The following is a 20,959-nucleotide window of genomic DNA, read 5'->3' as shown; positions in this document are numbered from 1 at the left end:
AGCCCCATTGCTTTCTATGTTAAATTCTGCAATTTCAAGCATTAATGGCTACTTTGTCTTAAGTTCAAATAAAGTGAAAGACATTTCATGTCAAAACTATACCTTGTCCTGACTTGTGCTGAAAATTCAACATACCTTTAATTGCATATTAGAGCCTACTGGTTCCCGGAAGTTTGATAGTACAAAAACAGGTACTTCTGATCTGAACAACAGGGCACATGTGCCCTCCTATTATAATTTTATATACTTTTTTATTATTCAAAAGAAACTTTCAACAAGGATTCTACAGTGATTCCAAGTCCCCAAGCTTGTATTTGATACCAAAACTACCCAAATATTTCACCTATTGACAAAGATACAGCTACTATTTTGTTTAAAATAAGTACTACTTTCTTGTATGTTCTTTCCGACCGGGCCTGAATTAGTGGTTCTATACCTTAAGGGACATACAAAAACTTTCTATATGGGGGAAATTTTAAACCCCCTTCATCATGATTATTTATCATAATCTTCCTCTTTATTTTGTTTGGCATTCCATCCCATAAATAAAATGATGATAATTCCTTGTATTTCTTGCAAAACCTGAACTGGTGGATTTGGAAGTCCAGAACCTTCACCAAAAGTGGGAGAGCAAAAGTTATTATAACAATGGTTTTGCCAATATATGTCAAATTCCAGTATGCTCATAAATTGAGGAGGCTTTCTATTTTTTTTTATGTAAAGTTTTCTAAAGTTTTATCCTCATTTAAGAGATTGAAACGAATTCCCAACAGTTTACACTTTCCTGATGTATTTCATGATAATTTCTTAATTGGTAACAGTTTTTCATTACTGCCTAATCTTGAGCCAACCCATATGACCTCAGTTTTGTCTACATTTAATCTCAAACCAGCACAATCAGCGAAGCAACTAAATATCTGCAAAGCATGTTTAAAGGGGTATTAGCTACGAGAAATAAAAAAAATAAAATATGATTTTTTTTTTTGTTCAATCATTAACGAAAGTGAAATAGTGAAATAATAATTCGCTTTCAGCAGCCAGATTAGTTAAATTTTGTCAAAATAAGCCAAAAAACATCGCTGATGAATTATTCACTTGCTAGTGAATAATTCGACCTCATTGAATCCGTATTCATGTGACCTTCAATTTAACCTATTAGCTAGATTGGTTACGCATGTATTAGTCGTGTTCAGCCAATAAAAGGAAAAGAATGTCAGCATTGAAAGTAAAACAAGGTTGAACCATTTCGTTGACTGATTCGATCCACAAAAACTCATTCTTATACAGGTAAAATCAATGATTAACATATTTTGTTTTGCCTACTCCATGAAATCAAAGACCTAGAAATGTCCGATTGCACGAGGTCGCTATCTAGATTAAAATACACACGAAATGTTATCGAGCCCATGCGTTGTTAATCTTTTTATTTCATACTTATTGTAATTTGTATATACGGTTTAGTATGTTATAAATCAAATCTGACAATTTTAGTCAAATCGGTGAACATGAATTTGAAACCTAATGCCCCTTTAAGAGATTCCTCATTTTCATCCAGAATCAAAGAGGAGTCGTCTGCATTTTGACTTAGTAAAAACTCTAGAGTCGTTTACTGTGACACCAAATACATTTGGGTCATATTTTAAAGCTGCACTAAGTAGTTCTAACACAGGGGTGAAGAGATAAGTGGATAAAGAATCCCCTTGCCGAACCCACCCCCTCCCCTAACCAGTTTAAAAAATTCTGATAAATGGCCATTATTTGTTACTGCACTGGTAATGTCTGTATAAAAACATTTTACCATTTACAAAATGTGGAGCCAAACCCATAAAATTTCTAAGTCTTTTCAATAAAAGATCATTTGACAGTGTCGAAAGCTTTTTCAAAGTCAACCAGTAGTAATAAACCTGGGATATCTTCTTTCTCTAAATAAGCAATCAAATCTGCAATAATTCTAATACATTTACCAATGTATCTTCCTCTTAAGAACCTTTTGTGTCTGACTTATAATATTTTGAAGTAGAGGTCTTAATGCGTTTGGTATGCAAGCGGATGCTAATTTATAGTCTACACAAAGTCAAGTGATTGGACGCCAATTTTTCATGAAATGGTTTTCTTTTCCTTCCTTTGGTAGGCATACTATTAGCCCCTGTCGCTGACTAACTGAAAATTTTCCATTTTCAAGGCTCTCATTCAGACAGTTAACAAGCGGAAATTTTATGTCAGTTCAAATTTTTTTTATAGAATTCAGCAGTAAAACCATCTATACCTGGTGACTTAAAAGTTTTCATATTGTTCAGTGCAATACTGCATTCCTGTAAGGTAATTTGACCTTCACAGGAGTTAATCTCTTCTCTACCAGGTTTAGTTATGAAAGGATTATTTTCATTCATGAATGTGGCATTCTCCTCATCTCTTGGGTTAGAACTTTCGTATAGAGTTTCATAAAATAGTTTTTGTTCTCGAAGCATTTGGATCTTGAAAAACTTGATTACCTTCCAAAACTAATTTTGATATAATTTTTTCTGTATAATATTTTTTTCATGGTTACAAAAGAAACGTGTATTGTTCTCCCCTTCAACATGCCATTTTGCCTTTGCTCTTATTATAATTCCATTAATTTTTTCTTCCCTTAAAATTTTAAGTTCGGTTTCAGCCTTTTATGATACATGATTTATTGAACTTTAGAAAATTTCCCCTTTTCAACAAATTGGATAATAATTTTAAGTTAACAAAGGGGGACGAAAGATACCAGAGGGACAGTCAAACTCATAGATCGAAAACAAACTGACAACGTCATGGCCAAAAATAAAAAGACAAACAGACAAATAATAGTACAGATGACACAACATAGAAAACTAAAGACTCAGCAACACGAACCCCACCAAAAACTGGGGGTGATCTCAGGTGCTCCGGAAGGGTAAGCAGATCCTGCTCCACATGTGGCACCCGTCGTGTTGCTTATGTTATTACAAATCCGGTAAATAGTCTAATTCGGTAAATGGCATGAAAGTATCTTAAAATGTGCTTATTACACAAAGGAAACATTTAGAATCATCTAAAATCCAACACCAAAATTAAGGGGGTACACTTCTAAAAGTGACCAATAAAAAAAAATGTTTCTTTAGTCCAATAGACTAAAATTTAGTGAGCGCTCTCTTTCATTTTCATTTCAATCTACAATTTCAAAAAAACTGTACGTGTAAAGGTGACGATGTAGAAATTTACAAATGTTGTAGAGCACAAGGAAGGAAATTTTGTGTTTTTCTTTTTTTATGTATTCACACTCGGAAAAAAATTATTTGTTGAGTGTTTTAAATACTAAAAATTTGCAAATCAGTTTAGATTTTCATTATATTCAGCTAGGAAAATCTGAATATCGAATAAAGAACAACGAACCGGCCGCTAACTAACATATGTTACTACTGTTGCCTTTATTTATTTATAAGGGTTCTTAGTCTTCAACCTCTAAATATTTTAGTCTGCTCTTCCACGAAATATTTAATTAAAATTGTTTTTAATGTTAGTGAACTTTCAAAAAATCCCCCTGACAATCTATCAGACAATAGTTTTAAGTTGACTAAAGGCATACAAATACATTAAATGAGGCTTAATAGCTAGTAGATACATTTGTCTTTTAAAATACAACTGTCACATAAGGATCTTTATGATGCTAGGTGGATAAATTTATCGCTTCTCAAAACCTTAATTGACTGCCGCTCATCCTATTGAAAAAGTTAGGTGGCGTAATTGGGACATAATTTTGACCAAGTAGACTCCTGACTGCTCGGTATTTCTTTAAATAGCTGTAAGTTGTGTTCAGTGACCAAATCCACTTATTTGTGGTTGCCAATAGGATGATTTGTCGCCTTGTTTGGTTGCCTGTTTGCCCAACTTGCCTTACCACAAGGTTAATGGAGAACAAGAAGGTAATCAACATGTACCAAAAACCCTTGCAGTTCTAATTGTATCTTAGATATGCCTTTTAATGGCTTACTTGGGTACCCAGTGACGAAAGTTCAGGATGTACAAAGGATTATGCCCGCCATTGCTTGGGTAGGGCTGGTATTGAACATTTTACATAAAGGGGAGAATGTTTATCATAACTGTTGGTAGTGTTACCGAGCAGAAACACTAACGATTATTTTGGTACCTCGATATTTCTCTTACTAGCTGTAAGCGGTGTTTAGTAAAGAAAAATCTACCTATTTGTTGTTGCCAATAAGCCGACATATCGTGCTGTTTGGTTTCTTTTTTTTTTTTGCCTTACTAAAAGGTTATTGAAAGATATGAAGGTTATGCACGTAACAAAAACACTTGCAGTTCTAATTAGATCCTCGATAAACCTTTAAATGGCTTACTGGGGTACCATGGGGCGAAAGTTCCGGATACACTATGGAAAAAAATGGATTCTGCCCACCAGTGCTTGGGTAGGGGCTTGCATTGGTCTTTTCTACATGGAGAGAACATTTATCATAACTGTTGAAAATTTTACGTAGCAGAATCCCTAACGATTTGTTTTTGTACCTCTACATTTTTCTAACTAGCTGTAAGCGGTGTTTCATGAAAAAAAAACAAATGCAATTATTTGTTGTTGCCATTAGGTGATTCATCGTCCTGTTTGGTTGCTTTTTTTGCCTAGCTTGCCTTACGGAAAATTTATTGAACTATTTGATGACTATTGAACAGCGGTATACTACTGTTGCCTTTATTTAATACAAAAATCCTCAGACCATTTGTGTTGTGATCTTGAATGATTTTCTTTAATATTTTTTTTAAACAGTCTATAAAAATATTTACATGGTTTTCTATGATCTTTGAGTTTTTCTACAATATCATTTTCAATAATATCTAAGCTACAGTGCTCTGATATTATTTTTTTTCCAGCTACATTGTACCTTGGATAACACTAACAAGACCATAATATTCAACACAATTAGTATTAACTGTATACCTAGATTTAAGCTGTTCGAAAGTCAGAGTGTTGTTTCCATCTGAGATTAGATCATTTATAAAAACTATACCCTCGTTACAATAATTTTCATAAATAAATGGCTTACCACATCTTTAAATGTTAATGTTCGGCCAAGTGGGTTGACTCAGGATGTTTATGGTGTTATTTTCATTTTTCATCTTTTCTGTCTTCCATTTGGACATTTTTCTATACAACTTAATAATAAAACCTTCCAAGGGGAAAGCTTCAAGGGATCTAGCAATTAATAATGCCATGACATTTTAAGGTATAAAACCACTAATTCATAGCCCCCATTGCTTTCTATGTTAAATTCTGCATGCAATTTCAAGCATTAATGGCTACTTTGTCTTAAGTTCAAATAAAGTGGAAGACATTTCATGTCAAAACTATACCTTATCCTGACTTGTGCTGAAAATTCAACATACCTTTATTTGCATATTAGAGCCTACTGGTTCCCGGAAGTTTGATTGTACAAAAACAGGTACTTCTGATCTGAACAACAGGGCAAATGTGCCCTCCTATTATAATTTTATATACTTTTTTTATTATTCAAAAGAAACTTTTAACAAGGGTTCTACAGTGATTCGAAGTTCCTAAGCTTTCATTTGATACAAAAACTACCCAAATATTTCACCTATTGACAAAGATACAGCTATGCGTAGGAACTATTTTGTTTAAAATATGTTTCTTTAGTCCAATAGACTAAAAGTTAGTCAGCGCTCTCTTTCATTTTCATTTCAATCTACAATTTCAAAAAAACTGTACGTGTAAAGGTGACGATGTAGAAATTTGCCAATGTTGTAGAGCACAAGGAAGGAAATTTTGTGTTTTTCTTTTTATGTATTCACACTCGGAAAAAAATTATTTGTTGAGTGTTTGAAATACTAAAAATTTGCAAATCAGTTTAAATTTTCATTATATTCAGCTAGGAAAATCTGAATATCGAATAACGAACAACGAACCGGCCGCTAACTTCACATATGTTACTACTGTTGCCTTTATTTATTTATAAGGGTTATTAGTCTTCAACCTCTGAATATTTTAGTCTGCTCTTCCACGAAATATTTAATTAAAATTGTTTTTAATGTTAGTGAACTTTCAAAAAATCCCCCTGACAATCTATCAGACAATAGTTTTAAGTTGACTAAAGGCATACAAATACATTAAATGAGGCTAAATAGCTAGTAGATACATTTGTCTTTTAAAATACAACTGTCACATAAGGATCGTTATGATGCTAGGTGGATAAATTTATCGCTTCTCAAAACCTTTATTGACTGCCGCTCATCCTATTGAAAAAGTTAGGTGGCGTAATTGGGACATAATTTTGACCAAGTAGACCCCTGACTGCTCGGTATTTCTTTAACTAGCTGTAAGTTGTGTTCGGTGAACAAATCCACTTATTTGTGGTTGCCAATAGGATGATTTGTCGCCTTGTTTGGTTGCCTGTTTGCCCAACTTGCCTTACTACAAGGTTATTGGAGAACAAGAAGGTAATCAACATGTACCAAAAACCCTTGCAGTTCTAATTGTATCTTAGATATGCCTTTTAATGGCTTACTGGGGTACCCAGTGACGAAAGTTCAGGATGTACAAAGGATTATGCCCGCCGTTGCTTGGGTAGGGCTGGTGTTGAACTTTTTACATAAAAGGGAGAATGTTACAAAGCAGAAACACTAACGATTGTTTTGGTACCTCGATATTTCTCTTACTAGCTGTAAGCGGTGTTTAGTAAAGAAAAATCCACTTATTTGTTGTTGCCAATAGGGTGACTTATCGTCCTTTTTGGGTTTTTTTTGCCTTACTAAAAGGTTATTGAAAGATATGAAGGTTATGCACGTAAGAAAAACACTTGCAGTTCTAATTAGATGCTCGATAAACCATTAAATGGCTTACTGGGGTACCATGGGGCGAAAGTTCCAGATACACTATGGAAAAAATTGGATTTTGCCCACCAGTGCTTGGGTAGGGGCTTGCATTGGTCTTTTCTACATGGAGAGAACATTTATCATAACTGTTGAAAGTTTGACGTAGCAGAGACCCTAACGATTATGTTTGTTCCTCTATATTTCTCTAACTAGCTGTAGGCGGTGTTTCATGAAAAAAAAAACAAATGCAATTATTTGTTGTTGCCATTAGGTGATTCATCGTCCTGTTTGCCTTACGGAAAATTTATTGAACTGTGCCACTTTTCTTGTCGACTTGTTCCTTTATTCATATGAGGCTGACTTCATACAGGAACTTCTTGGGAAGAAAGAAAAGAAGTTAGCAGTATCCTTTAACTTTACTTTCCGCTATATAGATGATGTTCTCTCACTAAATAATTCAAAATTTGGTGGCTATGTTGAACGCATCTATCCAATCGAACTTGAGATAAAGGATGCAACAGATACAGTTGTCTGCCTCATATCTTGACTTACATCTAGAAATTGACAATGAGGGTTGGTTAAAAACAAAACTTTACGACAAAAGAGATGATTTCAGCTTCCCAATTATGAACTTTTCATTTCTTTGTAGCAAAATTCCAGTAGCGCCTGCATACGGAGTATATATCTTCCAGTTGATACGATATTCCAGTGCTTGTATTTCCTATATCATGTTTTCCTTGATAGAGGATTGCTGCTCACAAGGAAGCTGTTAAACCAAGAGTTCCAAGTGATGAAGTTGAAATCATCCTAGACCGAATAATCTGTCTCTTGTGTGGCTACATTTTTCATTTCATATTTTCTTTTTATCATTTGGCTATTTATTATTTTTTTTTGTCCGTGTGGAAACAAAAAAAATAATAATAAATAGCCAACTGATAAAAAAAAATATAAAAAATGACAAATGTAGCCACACAAGAGACAGATTATTCGGTCTAAAATCATCCCTTCGAACGTATTACGGACGCTATCACGAGTTGGTTGACCGTTGTGGAATATCCGTTTCACAGATGGTAGCGGATATGTTCCTACAGTCCCGTCCCCTTTTCCCGAATGTGACCTACCGAATCAGACTTTTTATCGAGTTTGTACTAACAAGAGCAACACGACGGGTACCACATGCGGAGGAGGTTCTGCTTACCCTTCCGGAGCACCTGAGATCACCCCCAAGTTTTTGGTGGGGTTCGTGTTGCTCAGTCTTTAGTTTTCTCTGTTGTGTTTTGTTTACTATTGTTTGTCTGTTGGTCTTTTTCTTTTTTGCCATTGCGTTGTCAGTTTATTTTCGACTTATGAGTTTGAATGTCCCTGTGGTATCTTTCGCCTCTCTTTGAAAGACAATAAGGTTATCAACACGTAGCAAAAAGCCTTGCAGTTCTAATTGTATACTTGATATACCTTTAAATTGCTTATTGGGGTATCCAGGCACCAAATATTGGATTCTGCTCACCAGTGCTTGTTTAGGGTCTGGTTTTTGAACTTTTCTACATAAAGGGTAGAATATTTTTCATAACTGTTGATAGTGTTACGTAGCAGAGACCCTAACATTTATTTTGGTACCTCGGTATTTCTATAACTAGCTGTAAGCGGTATTTAGTGGAAAAACATCCACTTATTTGTTGTTGCCAGCAGGGTGAGTTGTCGTCCTGTTTGGTTGCATATTTGCCTTACTTGCCTTACGAGAAGATTATTGAAGGACAAGAAGGTAATTAACACGTAGCAAAAACCCTTGCAGTTCTAATTGTATACTTAAAATACCATTAAATGGCTTAATATGTTACTCAGGGACGAAAGTTCCGGAGGCATTATGGAAGGTTATTGAAGGACAAGAAGTTTATCAACAAGTAACAAAAAAACGTGCAGTTCTAATAATAAAGGTTCATCCACTCTCTGAACAGAAAGTTGATGAACCAGGGTTATGTCACCGAACTTCTCATCCTTTTTCTAAAAAAGTTCATCCGAAGATACCAAGACCTTGTTGATAAATATTTGAATAAACAACTTCACAAATAATACATGATGGTCTTGAAGTATAGATTCTAGGTACTGACGTTGTTTATTATCTTAATTGCGTGTTATAGTGTTCTTTTTATTTGTCTTTGTATATTTTTAACCTTTTCTTTTTATACCATTTTAATTTGGTAATATCCTTTTAGAGTGGCTCGGTATCATACATCCTGCCATTTTGTTATTGTGCTATGGTCATTTTTTGTATTCTTGTCTTTTATTTTTTCTAATATGCTTTATCTATAATAGAGTGTCTACATGCCATTTTGTGTTTATCTTTGTTGGTATATTTGTTTGTTTTTTATAGTGATTAAGATTATAACACAATGCTGACTACCCCAATTTTTGACATTTTTACCTATTATGTCTGTTTCTTTTGCTCACACATTGTTGTCAATATATTGGAATTTGATGCGACTGTCATACAAGTGATAGGTTTAGCTAGCTATAAAACCAGGTTTAATCCACTTTTTTCTACATAAGGAAATGTACCCTCAGCCTGTACCAAGTCAGGAATATGACAGTTGTTTCCCATTAGTTTGATGTGTTTGAGATTTTGATTTTGCCATTTGTTAATTTAAGGGACTTTCCGTTTTTAATTTTCTTTTGAGTTCGGTATTTTTGATATTTTACGTTTTATGCTTCTTATATGGCTTGAAAGTTAGGTATGTACCTGTAGAAATATTTTGACAGCGCGATATCATACCCTGTTTTGCCGGTGACGTTGTTTGGCACTGGCAACGATTACCCACAAAAAGTAACAAATTATAAGAAATAATTATTGTTACTTCGGAGACTAATATCCCAAATGTTTTTTTCCGGACAGGGACCCGATTTCATACGAAAATTGCAGGCAAAATAATATCATTTTTGTTTGTTACCTGCAAAATTTTACATTTGCAAATAACATGAATAATGTCTTATTGTGTGTAGCATCAGGATACTTTGTACTGTCTCCATGTCATTCACCCAATTAATTGTTTTACACATTTGAACTAATCTATATGAAAAGAAAATTATTCACTGAACATAACAATGACTAATTGAAAGCACTTTTATACATATTTAGAATTCTTTTATCTATTTATTTGGTGGTACTTACTGCATATCCAGTACGTAGCCTTAGGTTGCATTTTGATGCAAACACATTTGAGATGGTACCACCCAAGACAACCACCCCAAACTATAGATCCATATGCGAGTCTATAACGCACACTAAATCTCGGTGGTGAAACTACTTTCCTCCCTTAATGGAGGCGTGCCTTGATTGGCAGAAATTCGTTAACAGATTTCTAAACAGTTCCATTCTTTTGTGTCCTACTTCAACGACATTTTGGTTTTTTTTTCAGCATTTTGCAACGTTTATTGGAAAAATACTTTTTGATCCGATTGAGATTAATGTTCTCGTCCAGCAATTTCGTACGAAATTTCTCAACTGGAACAAATTGTTCCTATAAATAATAATAAAAGCGAGTAGTTTAATTGACTCCTATGGCAAAAGTGAATGTCAATACATCTGGAAGTTTAATCATGTTATTTTTTTCACATCACATTTTCATTGTTTAAATCAATTTCACAAATTGTTCGCAAATCAAACAATTTGTTTAATCAGTGCTTGCCTGCATACAATTTGCGGGTAACAATAAAAAATGATATTAATCAGGGGCGTAGCTACCTTCTTAATGAAATGGATTCACAAACTATAAAGGGCGAGGGGTCTGGGGGCCGACTAAGGCCCCTGTACCCTGGTAAAAGGGGGGGGGCAGGGGGCGACCCCCGGAAGATCCGCATATAGCGTTTCAAAACAATCACAAGTCAACCGTAATAAAAGTTGTACATTTTTGTTGTGGTTTTTTTTTGTCAACTATTTGTGTAATTTCGAGTCGAATGAAGACTAAACATTGTCGTTTGCGTTTTTTATACGCCGTGAGAGCTTTTAAGATCACGGAGATTGTTCCATATGCTAGTATTTGTATTGAGCAAAGTAGATGTATAAAAAACAAACAATAAACATAAACACAATACTATATGTGGAGTTTCTGTTAGAATAACATCTTTGGATACCAAATACTTGGCGGACACATTCTCCAATATTTTGCTGAACACATGTATTTAGATGTTTAAAAACTATATGGGTAAACTCTACAAGAGAGACTCAGAGATAGGAAGTTCTAATTTTACGCAGTTAGGAATTCTCGAAGTTGAAATTAATGAACTTTTTCAGAGGGAATGGTACTTTGATCACGATCTTTTCATGATCTGCGTTTGTTAATTATCCAGATAATTAACAAATACATGTGCATTAGACTAGTTGTATGGCAATATCTAGATGATAACAGTGAAGATACGTGTATTAAAAGTTTGGTGTTTCTTTCAATTAAGAATCAGCAGTTTAGTGTTAGACTCGGACAGACAATTTATTATAAAATTGAATGACCAAATAGTCCAGTAAAACGAGTTAGAATAAACAATTTATTTAAATGCTCTTACAATCAACTATTCGTATAGCCTGCCCATATAGAAACGACTTCGAATTATATAATCTATATTCAAGATGTTTTTGGAAAAATAAATAAAAACGTAATACATGTACTGGAAAATGTGTCCTTTCTTTGTAATAACAGCAGTTCCAACTTCTCATGTATTAGTTTACGGAAACTATTGATTGATCGAATGGTTATTAATGTCCAGTAGCAAATATTACATGCACACTAGGACGGGAATATGTTGACGTGTTGTGAAAATGAAGTATTCGTGTTGTCAAGACCTACATACTTGGTACATTTTGAACTAGTTCACAAGGTAACCGTCATTATTCCCGGATCGATACGAGTTGAAGAATCTTCGTTCTAGTAAGATGTGTGCTTTGGCCGGGGCGAAGCGGAAAATAAAGTTTTTTTTTTGTGTAGTTTTTAAAATCCATGCATAGAAATACTAATTCCTAGAAGTTAACTTTGTCCCCCCCCTCTCTCTATCTCTGTTGTTGGTGAAAACGACGTGGATGCATGCACGTGCTGTCATGCTTCCAGGTAGCTACGCCCCTGTTAATGTTGACAGCAATTTTTGTATGAAATAGGGACCTGTCCGGTAATAGATTTCGGCAATAAGTCTCGGAAGTGACGATAATTATTTCTTTGTTAGGGGCCCTCTTTGTTACGTTTTGCGGATAGTCGTAGCCAGTGCCATGTTGTTTATATAGCTCGTAAACTAAGCAAGGATACATGTAAACCAATGATCTGTATAGTTAGACTCTTACTCTTACTATATAAGTCCTTGTGTGGCATGAAAAATTATGAAAACGTAACCTTAAACATAAAACGAGAATACTACTCCTGTATAATGTAGAAATAATAACAGTATTACATGTTAGTTTATTTGTATGACGATCATTATTAGTAATCAAATGATATACATAACATTGTATACGTATCTGAATAACTCATCTGTTTAACCCCCCCCCCTGGATGTTACCCTCTAAAATAAAGGACTTAATACTGTACCCTTTTACACACATTGTCAATTTTAGGAATAAATCACCTGTTTCAGGTTAGGTTGAACATGTTGAAGGTTGGCTTTTGTTAATTAAAACGTTTAAACCCGCTAAATGTTTATGCACCTGTCCTAAGTCAGGAGCCTGTTGTTCATTGGTTGTCGTTTGTTAGTGTGGTTCATAAGTGTTTCTCGTTTTTTATATAGATTAGACCGTTGGTTTTCCTGTTTGAATTGTTTTACACTAGTCATTTTGGGGCCCTTTATAGCTTGCTGTTCGGTGTAAGCCAAGGCTCCGTGTTGAAGGCCGTACTTTGACCTATAATTGTTTACTTTTTACACATTGTGACTTGGATGCTTTTGGTCTTCTAACGTTTAAATGAGAATTATGCATGGAAAGTGTTAATCTAATATGGTAATTTTTATTGCACAAGGGGAGTGACTTTGATCGTAGGTGCAAAACCATATCTTTGGAATAATAGGTAATATAAACCACTTTTATAGCTTGCACTGCACTATGAGTTTTGTTCACTGTTGAAGGCCATGCGTTGACCTATAGTTGCTAACATCCATGTCATTTCGTCTCTGGTTGATAGTTGTCTCATAGGCATAAATAATAGAAAAATAACAGTATAAGAGTTGCGTAAGATACCAAAGGGACATTCAAATTCATAAGTCGAAAATAAACTGACAACGCCATGGCTAAAAAGGAAAAAGATCAAAACACAGTATACAAAACACAACATAGAAAACAAGACTGAGCAACACAAACCCAACCAAAAACCGGGGGTGATCTAAAAAGCTCCAGAAGGGCTATCAGATCCTGTTCTACATGTCATAGCTATTGCCATTTTGATAATGCCGTACTTCTGACAAAAATTAAAGTATTATCTCTTTTTTCACTTGATCATTATGATCTACTCTTTATAAAACACCACCATATAACCCTTTCCACACTGGTCTCAAACATGTATACTTGGGGCCACAGCAAAGTTGTATACACTACAAACCAGTAAAAGTCTGAAATGGCCTATATCTGTACTCGACTGTAAATTTACTTGATAATACTCGACTGTAGTCTGAACCATACTTAACAGTCTGAACTTGTACTCGACCCTTACTCGACCAGTACTTAACCATTTTATACGCGTCTGAACCATGCTCGACCTAGTCTGAACCATACTCGACCTTGTCTGAACCATACTCGACCTAGTCTGAACCATACTCGACCAAGTCTTAACCAACCTAGACCTATTTTTTGTATCTATCTATTGTATTTTATCAATTTAGGAACTGTTTTTAACAACAACTTTTTCCCCTGGCTAGAAATTTGAACAACAATTTGAAATTAAAAATGTATTCAATATAGCATTGAAACCAATACCATACATACATATATATCACCTTTAAAATAAAAATAAAACAAGCTGATCAAATAATCTCAAAACTGAATTGTGACTAATATTTTCAATGTTATTCAAAATTTTTTGAATGTTTAAGATATATTTTATGGTTACTGGACAATTTTCACCCTGAACTTATGCCTAGTATAGATTTATCATGTCAGTTGAGTTAAGTTAATAATGCAGTAAACATTTTTTTTATTAAAATATATATAAAATAGCATATAAAGCAACTTAATAAATTTAAAAAATGACACCTTTGATTTGTTAAACCAAGAATTTAATATAACCATGATAATAGAACTTCCATAGTAATCCTGTGATAAACTTTTAAAAAAGGAAATCTATTCCAAAGTTACAGTAAAAATTTATTTCAATTAAATTTAAAAAATAATTTTTGTCAAAATTAAAGACATGGCATACAAGAAGCACTTTAATAAGGTTTAATTACCTCAGTACATGTGTGTTTTACAGGTAAAAAGAAAGCCCTATTTTTCTTAAACTCGTGTATTACTTATCTAGTGAATTCAAAAGGCCTTGTGATTTAAGTTTCACAGGATGTTGCAATTTTGAATGAATGTTATTTAGAATTTAATACTCTCTGACCAGGTGTGATCTTTTTCATGAGTTTGCCCCAAGCATGAGGTATTACTTTATACTTCACCACTAATCAGAAGAACAATTTTATTAATTTCTTTAATTTTTATCCCTTTTTGATATATATTGTATATAATATATCCGAAATTATGATAATAGATATATTTCTAAAATAAGGTTAAACAATTTCAGTGATTTTGTTGGCTGTTGTTACCTCATTAAAAAGATAATTCTATAACTATTGTACATTTTTTGTATGTAACCATGGAACCTATGTAGTTTTTATTTAGGAATTTAGGAAAATTAATTTAAAAAAAAACAACATGCCAAACAAGAAGCACTTTCATCATGTTAATAAGGTTTAATTACCCTCAGTATAGGTGGTTTTTATTTAGGTAAAAGAAAATCTTTTTTTAACAAAACTCTAAAACTTTAAAATTAATATAATTAAATTATTATATAAGATAAATTGATTTAACTATCTCTATTCGATAAATCTGAGAATCATGTAAGAATGTAAAAATCTGTTTTTATAATATATCTTTATTTTATTGTGGCTGTTGTCATGTCAGTTAAAAAGAAATTTATTTTAACAGTTAAAATTTAGAAAAAGTAGAGGTTATTTGGTCCAGTATGGTTCAGACTGGTCGAGTATTGTTCAGACCTTTGGTCGAGTATGGTTTAGACTGAAAAAATAGGTCGAGTACAGGTCGAGAATGGGTTAAGACTGTTTCAGACTATTTTCAATGGCAAAGATAAGGGTCAAGTACAAATCAGTACAGTCGAGTATGGTTAAGACTGGGGTCGAGTAATGTCGAGTAAAATTCAGACCAATTCAGACTGGTCGAGTAAAAATCAGTACAGTCGAGTACAGATATAGGCCATTTCAGACTTTTACTGGTTTGTAGTGATAGTCTTTAAAAGTACTTCTTTTTGACATGTTTAACTTTATTATAATGTTGTTGGATAGAAATTTAGTCGGGATAAATTTCTGTTTGTCAATTTACATTTTGAAACTCAATCAACTGAAATGCTGGTTTCCTCTTCATGTTATTTCACCTTTTGTAATCCATGGTACCTTAATAGCTTACTATATGGTATGGGTTTTTCTCATTTGTGACCAATTCCTTAGGGGCAAGAGTTGAAAAAATAATCTGAATCAAGACAGGATGAAAATGAATATTCTGACCCACAAAATGCACGAATTAATTTTATACTAAAAATGAAAATTAATTTTCAGGCAGCAAAGACTAGCTAGCTGCTTAATCCAGCTTATATTAGCTACAGGTGAAAATATAGTAAAAATCCAGAAAGAAAAAAGGCACAATTTCTTTATTTGCATAATTAGTAAATACATGTGACTTGCATTCAGATGGGACTACTATTACACAATAGTTATTGCAGGCATTCTCATGTATTATTTTATAGCTTTATCTGCACAATGTAGACTAAAGGCTGGTTCCTGGAACATTTACTTTTTCAGTCTAAAGGCTTAACATTGTGTAATTCAGATTTGTGTGTCTGTTCATTCTGACTCTGTGTAACAGTTATATTTGCTGTCTAAGGGCCTGTATCAGTCATGTCAGTGTAATTAAGACTTGTGTGTCTGTTCATTCCGACTCTGTAATAGTTATATTTCCTGTCTAAGGGCCTATATCAGTCATGTCAGTGTAATTAAGACTTGTATGTTTGTTCATTCTGACTCTGTGTAACAGTCATATTTGCTGTCTAAGGGCCTGTATCAGTCATGTCAGTGTAATTTAGACTTGTGTGTCTGTTCATTCTGACTCTGTGTAACAGTCATATTTGCTGTCTAAGGGCCTGTATCAGTCATGTCAGTGTAATTTAGACTTGTGTGTCTGTTCATTCTGACTCTGTGTAACAGTCATATTTGCTGTCTAAGGGCCTGTATCAGTCATTTCAGTGTGATTTAGACTTGTGTGTCTGTTCATTCTGACTCTGTGTAACAGTTATATTTGCTGTCTAAGGGCCAGTATCAGTCATGTCAGTGTAATTAAGACTTGTATGTTTGTTCATTCTGACTCTGTGTAACATTTAAATGTGCTGTCTAAGGGCCTATATCAGTCATGTCAGTGTAATTAAGACTTGTGTGTCTTTTCATTCTGACTCTGTGTTACAGTCATATTTGCTGTCTAAGGGCCAGTATCAGTCATGTCAGTGAAATTAAGACTTGTGTGTCTGATCATTCTGACTCTGTACGTGTAACAGTTATATTTGCTGTCTAAGGGCCTGTATCAGTCATGTCAGTGTAATTATGACTTGTGTGTCTGTTCATTCTGACTCTGTGTAACAGTCATGTCTGTGTAATTTGGAATCATGTCTGTTATATTTGCTGTCTGAGGGCCTGTATCAGTCATGTCAGTGTAATTTGGAATCATGTCTGTTATATTTGCTGTCTGAGGGCCTGTATCAGTCATTTCAGTGTAATTTGGAATCATGTCTGTTATATTTGCTGTCTAAGGGCCAATATCAGTCATGTCAGTGTAATTTGGAATCATGTCTGTTAAATTTGCTGTCTAAGGGCCTGTATCAGTCATGTCAGTGTAATTTGGAATCATGTATGTTATATTTGCTGTCTAAGGGCCTGTATCAGTCATGTCAGTGTAATCATGTCTGTTATATTTGCTGTCTGAGGGCCTGTATCAGTCATGTCAGTGTAATTTGGAATCATGTCTGTTAAATTTGCTGCCTAAGGGCCTGTATCAGTCATGTCAGTGTAATCATGTCTGTACAAATGATTGAGGGTCTGGATGGGTTTGACAGAAAAGAGAATAATGTGCAAAAAAAGGAATAATTGGGTGCTAAAAAAATTAATAAATAAAATAATAAAATAATTAAACAAGAATGTGACCATAGTACACGGTTGCCCCAATCGCACTATCATTTGCTATGTTCAGCGGACCGTGAAATTGGGGTCAAAACTCTTATTTGGCATTAAAATTAGAAAGATCATATCATTATGAACATGTGTACTAAGTTTCAAGTTGATTGGACTTCAACTTCATCAAGAACTACCTTGACCAAAAACTTTTAACCTGAAGCGGGACAGACTGACAGACGGACTGACGGACGGAGACAACCAGACCGAAAAACATAATGCCCCTCTACTATCGTATGTAGGGCACATAAATATAGAAATGCAGACCCCCATCCAGAACCTCATAAAAGTGTTGCATAAATCCTTCCCACAGTCTACTCAAACAATTGATTAGTGTTTCCTGCCTTCCGTGCATTTCTGGCCTTTTCCAGATATTCCTTGTCACAGGTGTAATGTACAGGTAATCCTTTATGCTTGCCCATGATGTGTTTGCGACAGTTGCCACCGGTCAGTGTAATTAAGACTTGTGTGTCTGTTCATTCTGACTCTGTATCAGTCATGTCAGTGTAATTTGGAATCATGTCTGTTATATTTGCTGTCTGAGGGCCTGTATCAGTCATGTCAGTGTAATCATGTCTGTTATATTTGCTGTCTGAGGGCCTGTATCAGTCATGTCAGTGTAATTTGAAATCATGTCTGTTATATTTGCTGTCTGAGGGCCTGTATCAGTCATGTCAGTGTAATCATGTCTGTTATATTTGCTGTCTGAGGGCCTGTATCAGTCATGTCAGTGTAATTTGAAATCATGTCTGTTATATTTGCTGTCTGAGGGCCTGTATCAGTCATGTCAATGTAATCATGTCTGTTATATTTGCTGTCTGAGGGCCTGTATCAGTCATGTCAGTGTAATTTGAAATCATGTCTGTTATATTTGCTGTCTGAGGGCCTGTATCAGTCATGTCAGTGTAATTTGGAATCATGTCTGTTATATTTGCTGTCTGAGGGCCTGTATCAGTCATGTCAGTGTAATTTGGAATCATGTCTGTTATATTTGCTGTCTGAGGGCCTGTATCAGTCATGTCAGTGTAATTTGGAATCATGTCTGTTATATTAGCTGTCTAAGGGCCAGTATCAGTCATGTCAGTGTAATTTGGAATCATGTATGTTATATTTGCTGTCTAAGGGCCTGTATCAGTCATGTCTGTGTAATCATGTCTGTTATATTTGCTGTCTGAGGGCCTGTATCAGTCATGTCAGTGTAATTTGGAATCATGTCTGTTATATTTGCTGTCTGAGGGCCTGTATCAGTCATGTCAGTGTAATTTGGAATCATGTCTGTTATATTTGCTGTCTGAGGGCCTGTATCAGTCATGTCAGTGTAATTTGGAATCATGTCTGTTAAATTTGATGTCTAAGGGCCTGTATCAGTCATGTCAGTGTAATTTGGAATCATGTCTGTTATATTTGCTGTCTGAGGGCCTGTATCAGTCATATCAGTGTAATTTGGAATCCTGTCTGTTATATTTGCTGTCTAAGGGCCAGTATCAGTCATGTCAGTGTAATTTGGAATCATGTCTGTTAAATTTGCTGTCTAAGGGCCTGTATCAGTCATGTCAGTGTAATTTGGAATCATGTCTGTTATATTTGCTGTCTAAGGGCCTGTATCAGTCATGTCTGTGTAATCATGTCTGTTATATTTGCTGTCTGAGGGCCTGTATCAGTCATGTCAGTGTAATTTGGAATCCTGTCTGTTATATTTGCTGTCTAAGGGCCAGTATCAGTCATGTCAGTGTAATTTGGAATCATGTCTGTTAAATTTGCTGTCTAAGGGCCTGTATCAGTCATGTCAGTGTAATTTGGAATCATGTCTGTTATATTTGCTGTCTAAGGGCCAGTATCAGTCATGTCTGTGTAATCATGTCTGTGATATTTGCTGTCTAAGGGCCAGTATCAGTCATGTCAGTGTTATTTGTAATCATGTCTGTTATATTTGCTGTTTAAGGGCCAGTATCAGTCATGTCTGTGTAATTTGGAATCATGTCTGTTATATTTGCTGTCTAAGGGCCAGTATCAGTCATGTCTGTGTAATTTGGAATCATGTCTGTTATATTTGCTGTCTAAGGGCCAGTATCAGTCATGTCAGTGTAATTTGGAATCCTGTCTGTTATATTTGCTGTCTAAGGGCCTGTATCAGTCATGTCTGTGTAATTTGGAATCATGTCTGTTATATTTGCTGTCTGAGGGCCTGTATCAGTCATGTCAGTGTAATTTGGAATCATGTCTGTTATATTTGCTGTCTGAGGGCCTGTATCAGTCATGTCAGTGTAATTTGGAATCATGTCTGTTATATTTGCTGTCTAAGTGCCAGTATCAGTCATGTCAGTGTAATTTGGAATCATGTCTGTTAAATTTGCTGTCTAAGGGCCTGTATCAGTCATGTCAGTGTAATTTGGAATCATGTATGTTATATTTGCTGTCTAAGGGCCTGTATCAGTCATGTCAGTGTAATTTGGAATCATGTATGTTATATTTGCTGTCTAAGGGCCAGTATCAGTCATGTCAGTGTAATTTGGAATCATGTATGTTATATTTGCTGTCTAAGGGCCTGTATCAGTCATGTCAGTGTAATTTGGAATCATGTCTGTTATATTTGCTGTCTAAGGGCCAGTATCAGTCATGTCTGTGTAATTTGGAATCATGTCTGTTATATTTGCTGTCTAAGGGCCAGTATCAGTCATGTCAGTGTAATTTGGAATCCTGTCTGTTATATTTGCTGTCTAAGGGCCTGTATCAGTCATGTCTGTGTAATTTGGAATCATGTCTGTTATATTTGCTGTCTGAGGGCCTGTATCAGTCATGTCAGTGTAATTTGGAATCATGTCTGTTATATTTGCTGTCTGAGGGCCTGTATCAGTCATGTCAGTGTAATTTGGAATCATGTCTGTTATATTTGCTGTCTAAGTGCCAGTATCAGTCATGTCAGTGTAATTTGGAATCATGTCTGTTAAATTTGCTGTCTAAGGGCCTGTATCAGTCATGTCAGTGTAATTTGGAATCATGTATGTTATATTTGCTGTCTAAGGGCCTGTATCAGTCATGTCAGTGTAATTTGGAATCATGTCTGTTAAATTTGCTGTCTAAGGGCCTGTATCAGTCATGTCAGTGTTATTTGGAATCATGTATGTTATATTTGCTGTCTAAGGGCCAGTATCAGTCATGTCAGTGTAATTTGGAATCATGTCTGTTATATTTGCTGTCTAAGGGCCTGTATCAGTCATGTCAGTGTAATTTGGAATCATGTCTGTTAAATTTGCTGTCTAAGGGCCTGTATCAGTCATGTCAGTGTAATTTGGAATCATGTATGTTATATTTGCTGTCTAAGGGCCTGTATCAGTCATGTCAGTGTAATCATGTCTGTTATATTTGCTGTCTGAGGGCCTGTATCAGTCATGTCAGTGTAATTTGGAATCATGTCTGTTAAATTTGCTGTCTAAGGGCCTGTAAAAATGATTGAGGGTCTGGATGGGTTTGACAGAAAAGAGAATAATGTGCAAAAAAAGGAATAATTGGGGGCTAAAAAAAAAATTAATAAATAAAATAATTAAATAATTAAACAAGAATGTGTCCATAGTACACGGTTGCCCCAATCGCACTATCATTTGCTATGTTCAGTGGACCGTGAAATTGGGGTCAAAACTCTTATTTGGCATTAAAATTAGAAAGATCATAT

This window comes from Mytilus californianus, unplaced genomic scaffold, assembly GCF_021869535.1.
Source record: "Mytilus californianus isolate M0D057914Y unplaced genomic scaffold, xbMytCali1.0.p SCAF_13, whole genome shotgun sequence".
Classification (NCBI taxonomy): domain Eukaryota; kingdom Metazoa; phylum Mollusca; class Bivalvia; order Mytilida; family Mytilidae; genus Mytilus; species Mytilus californianus.
Note: the sequence above shows the minus strand (reverse complement) of the source record.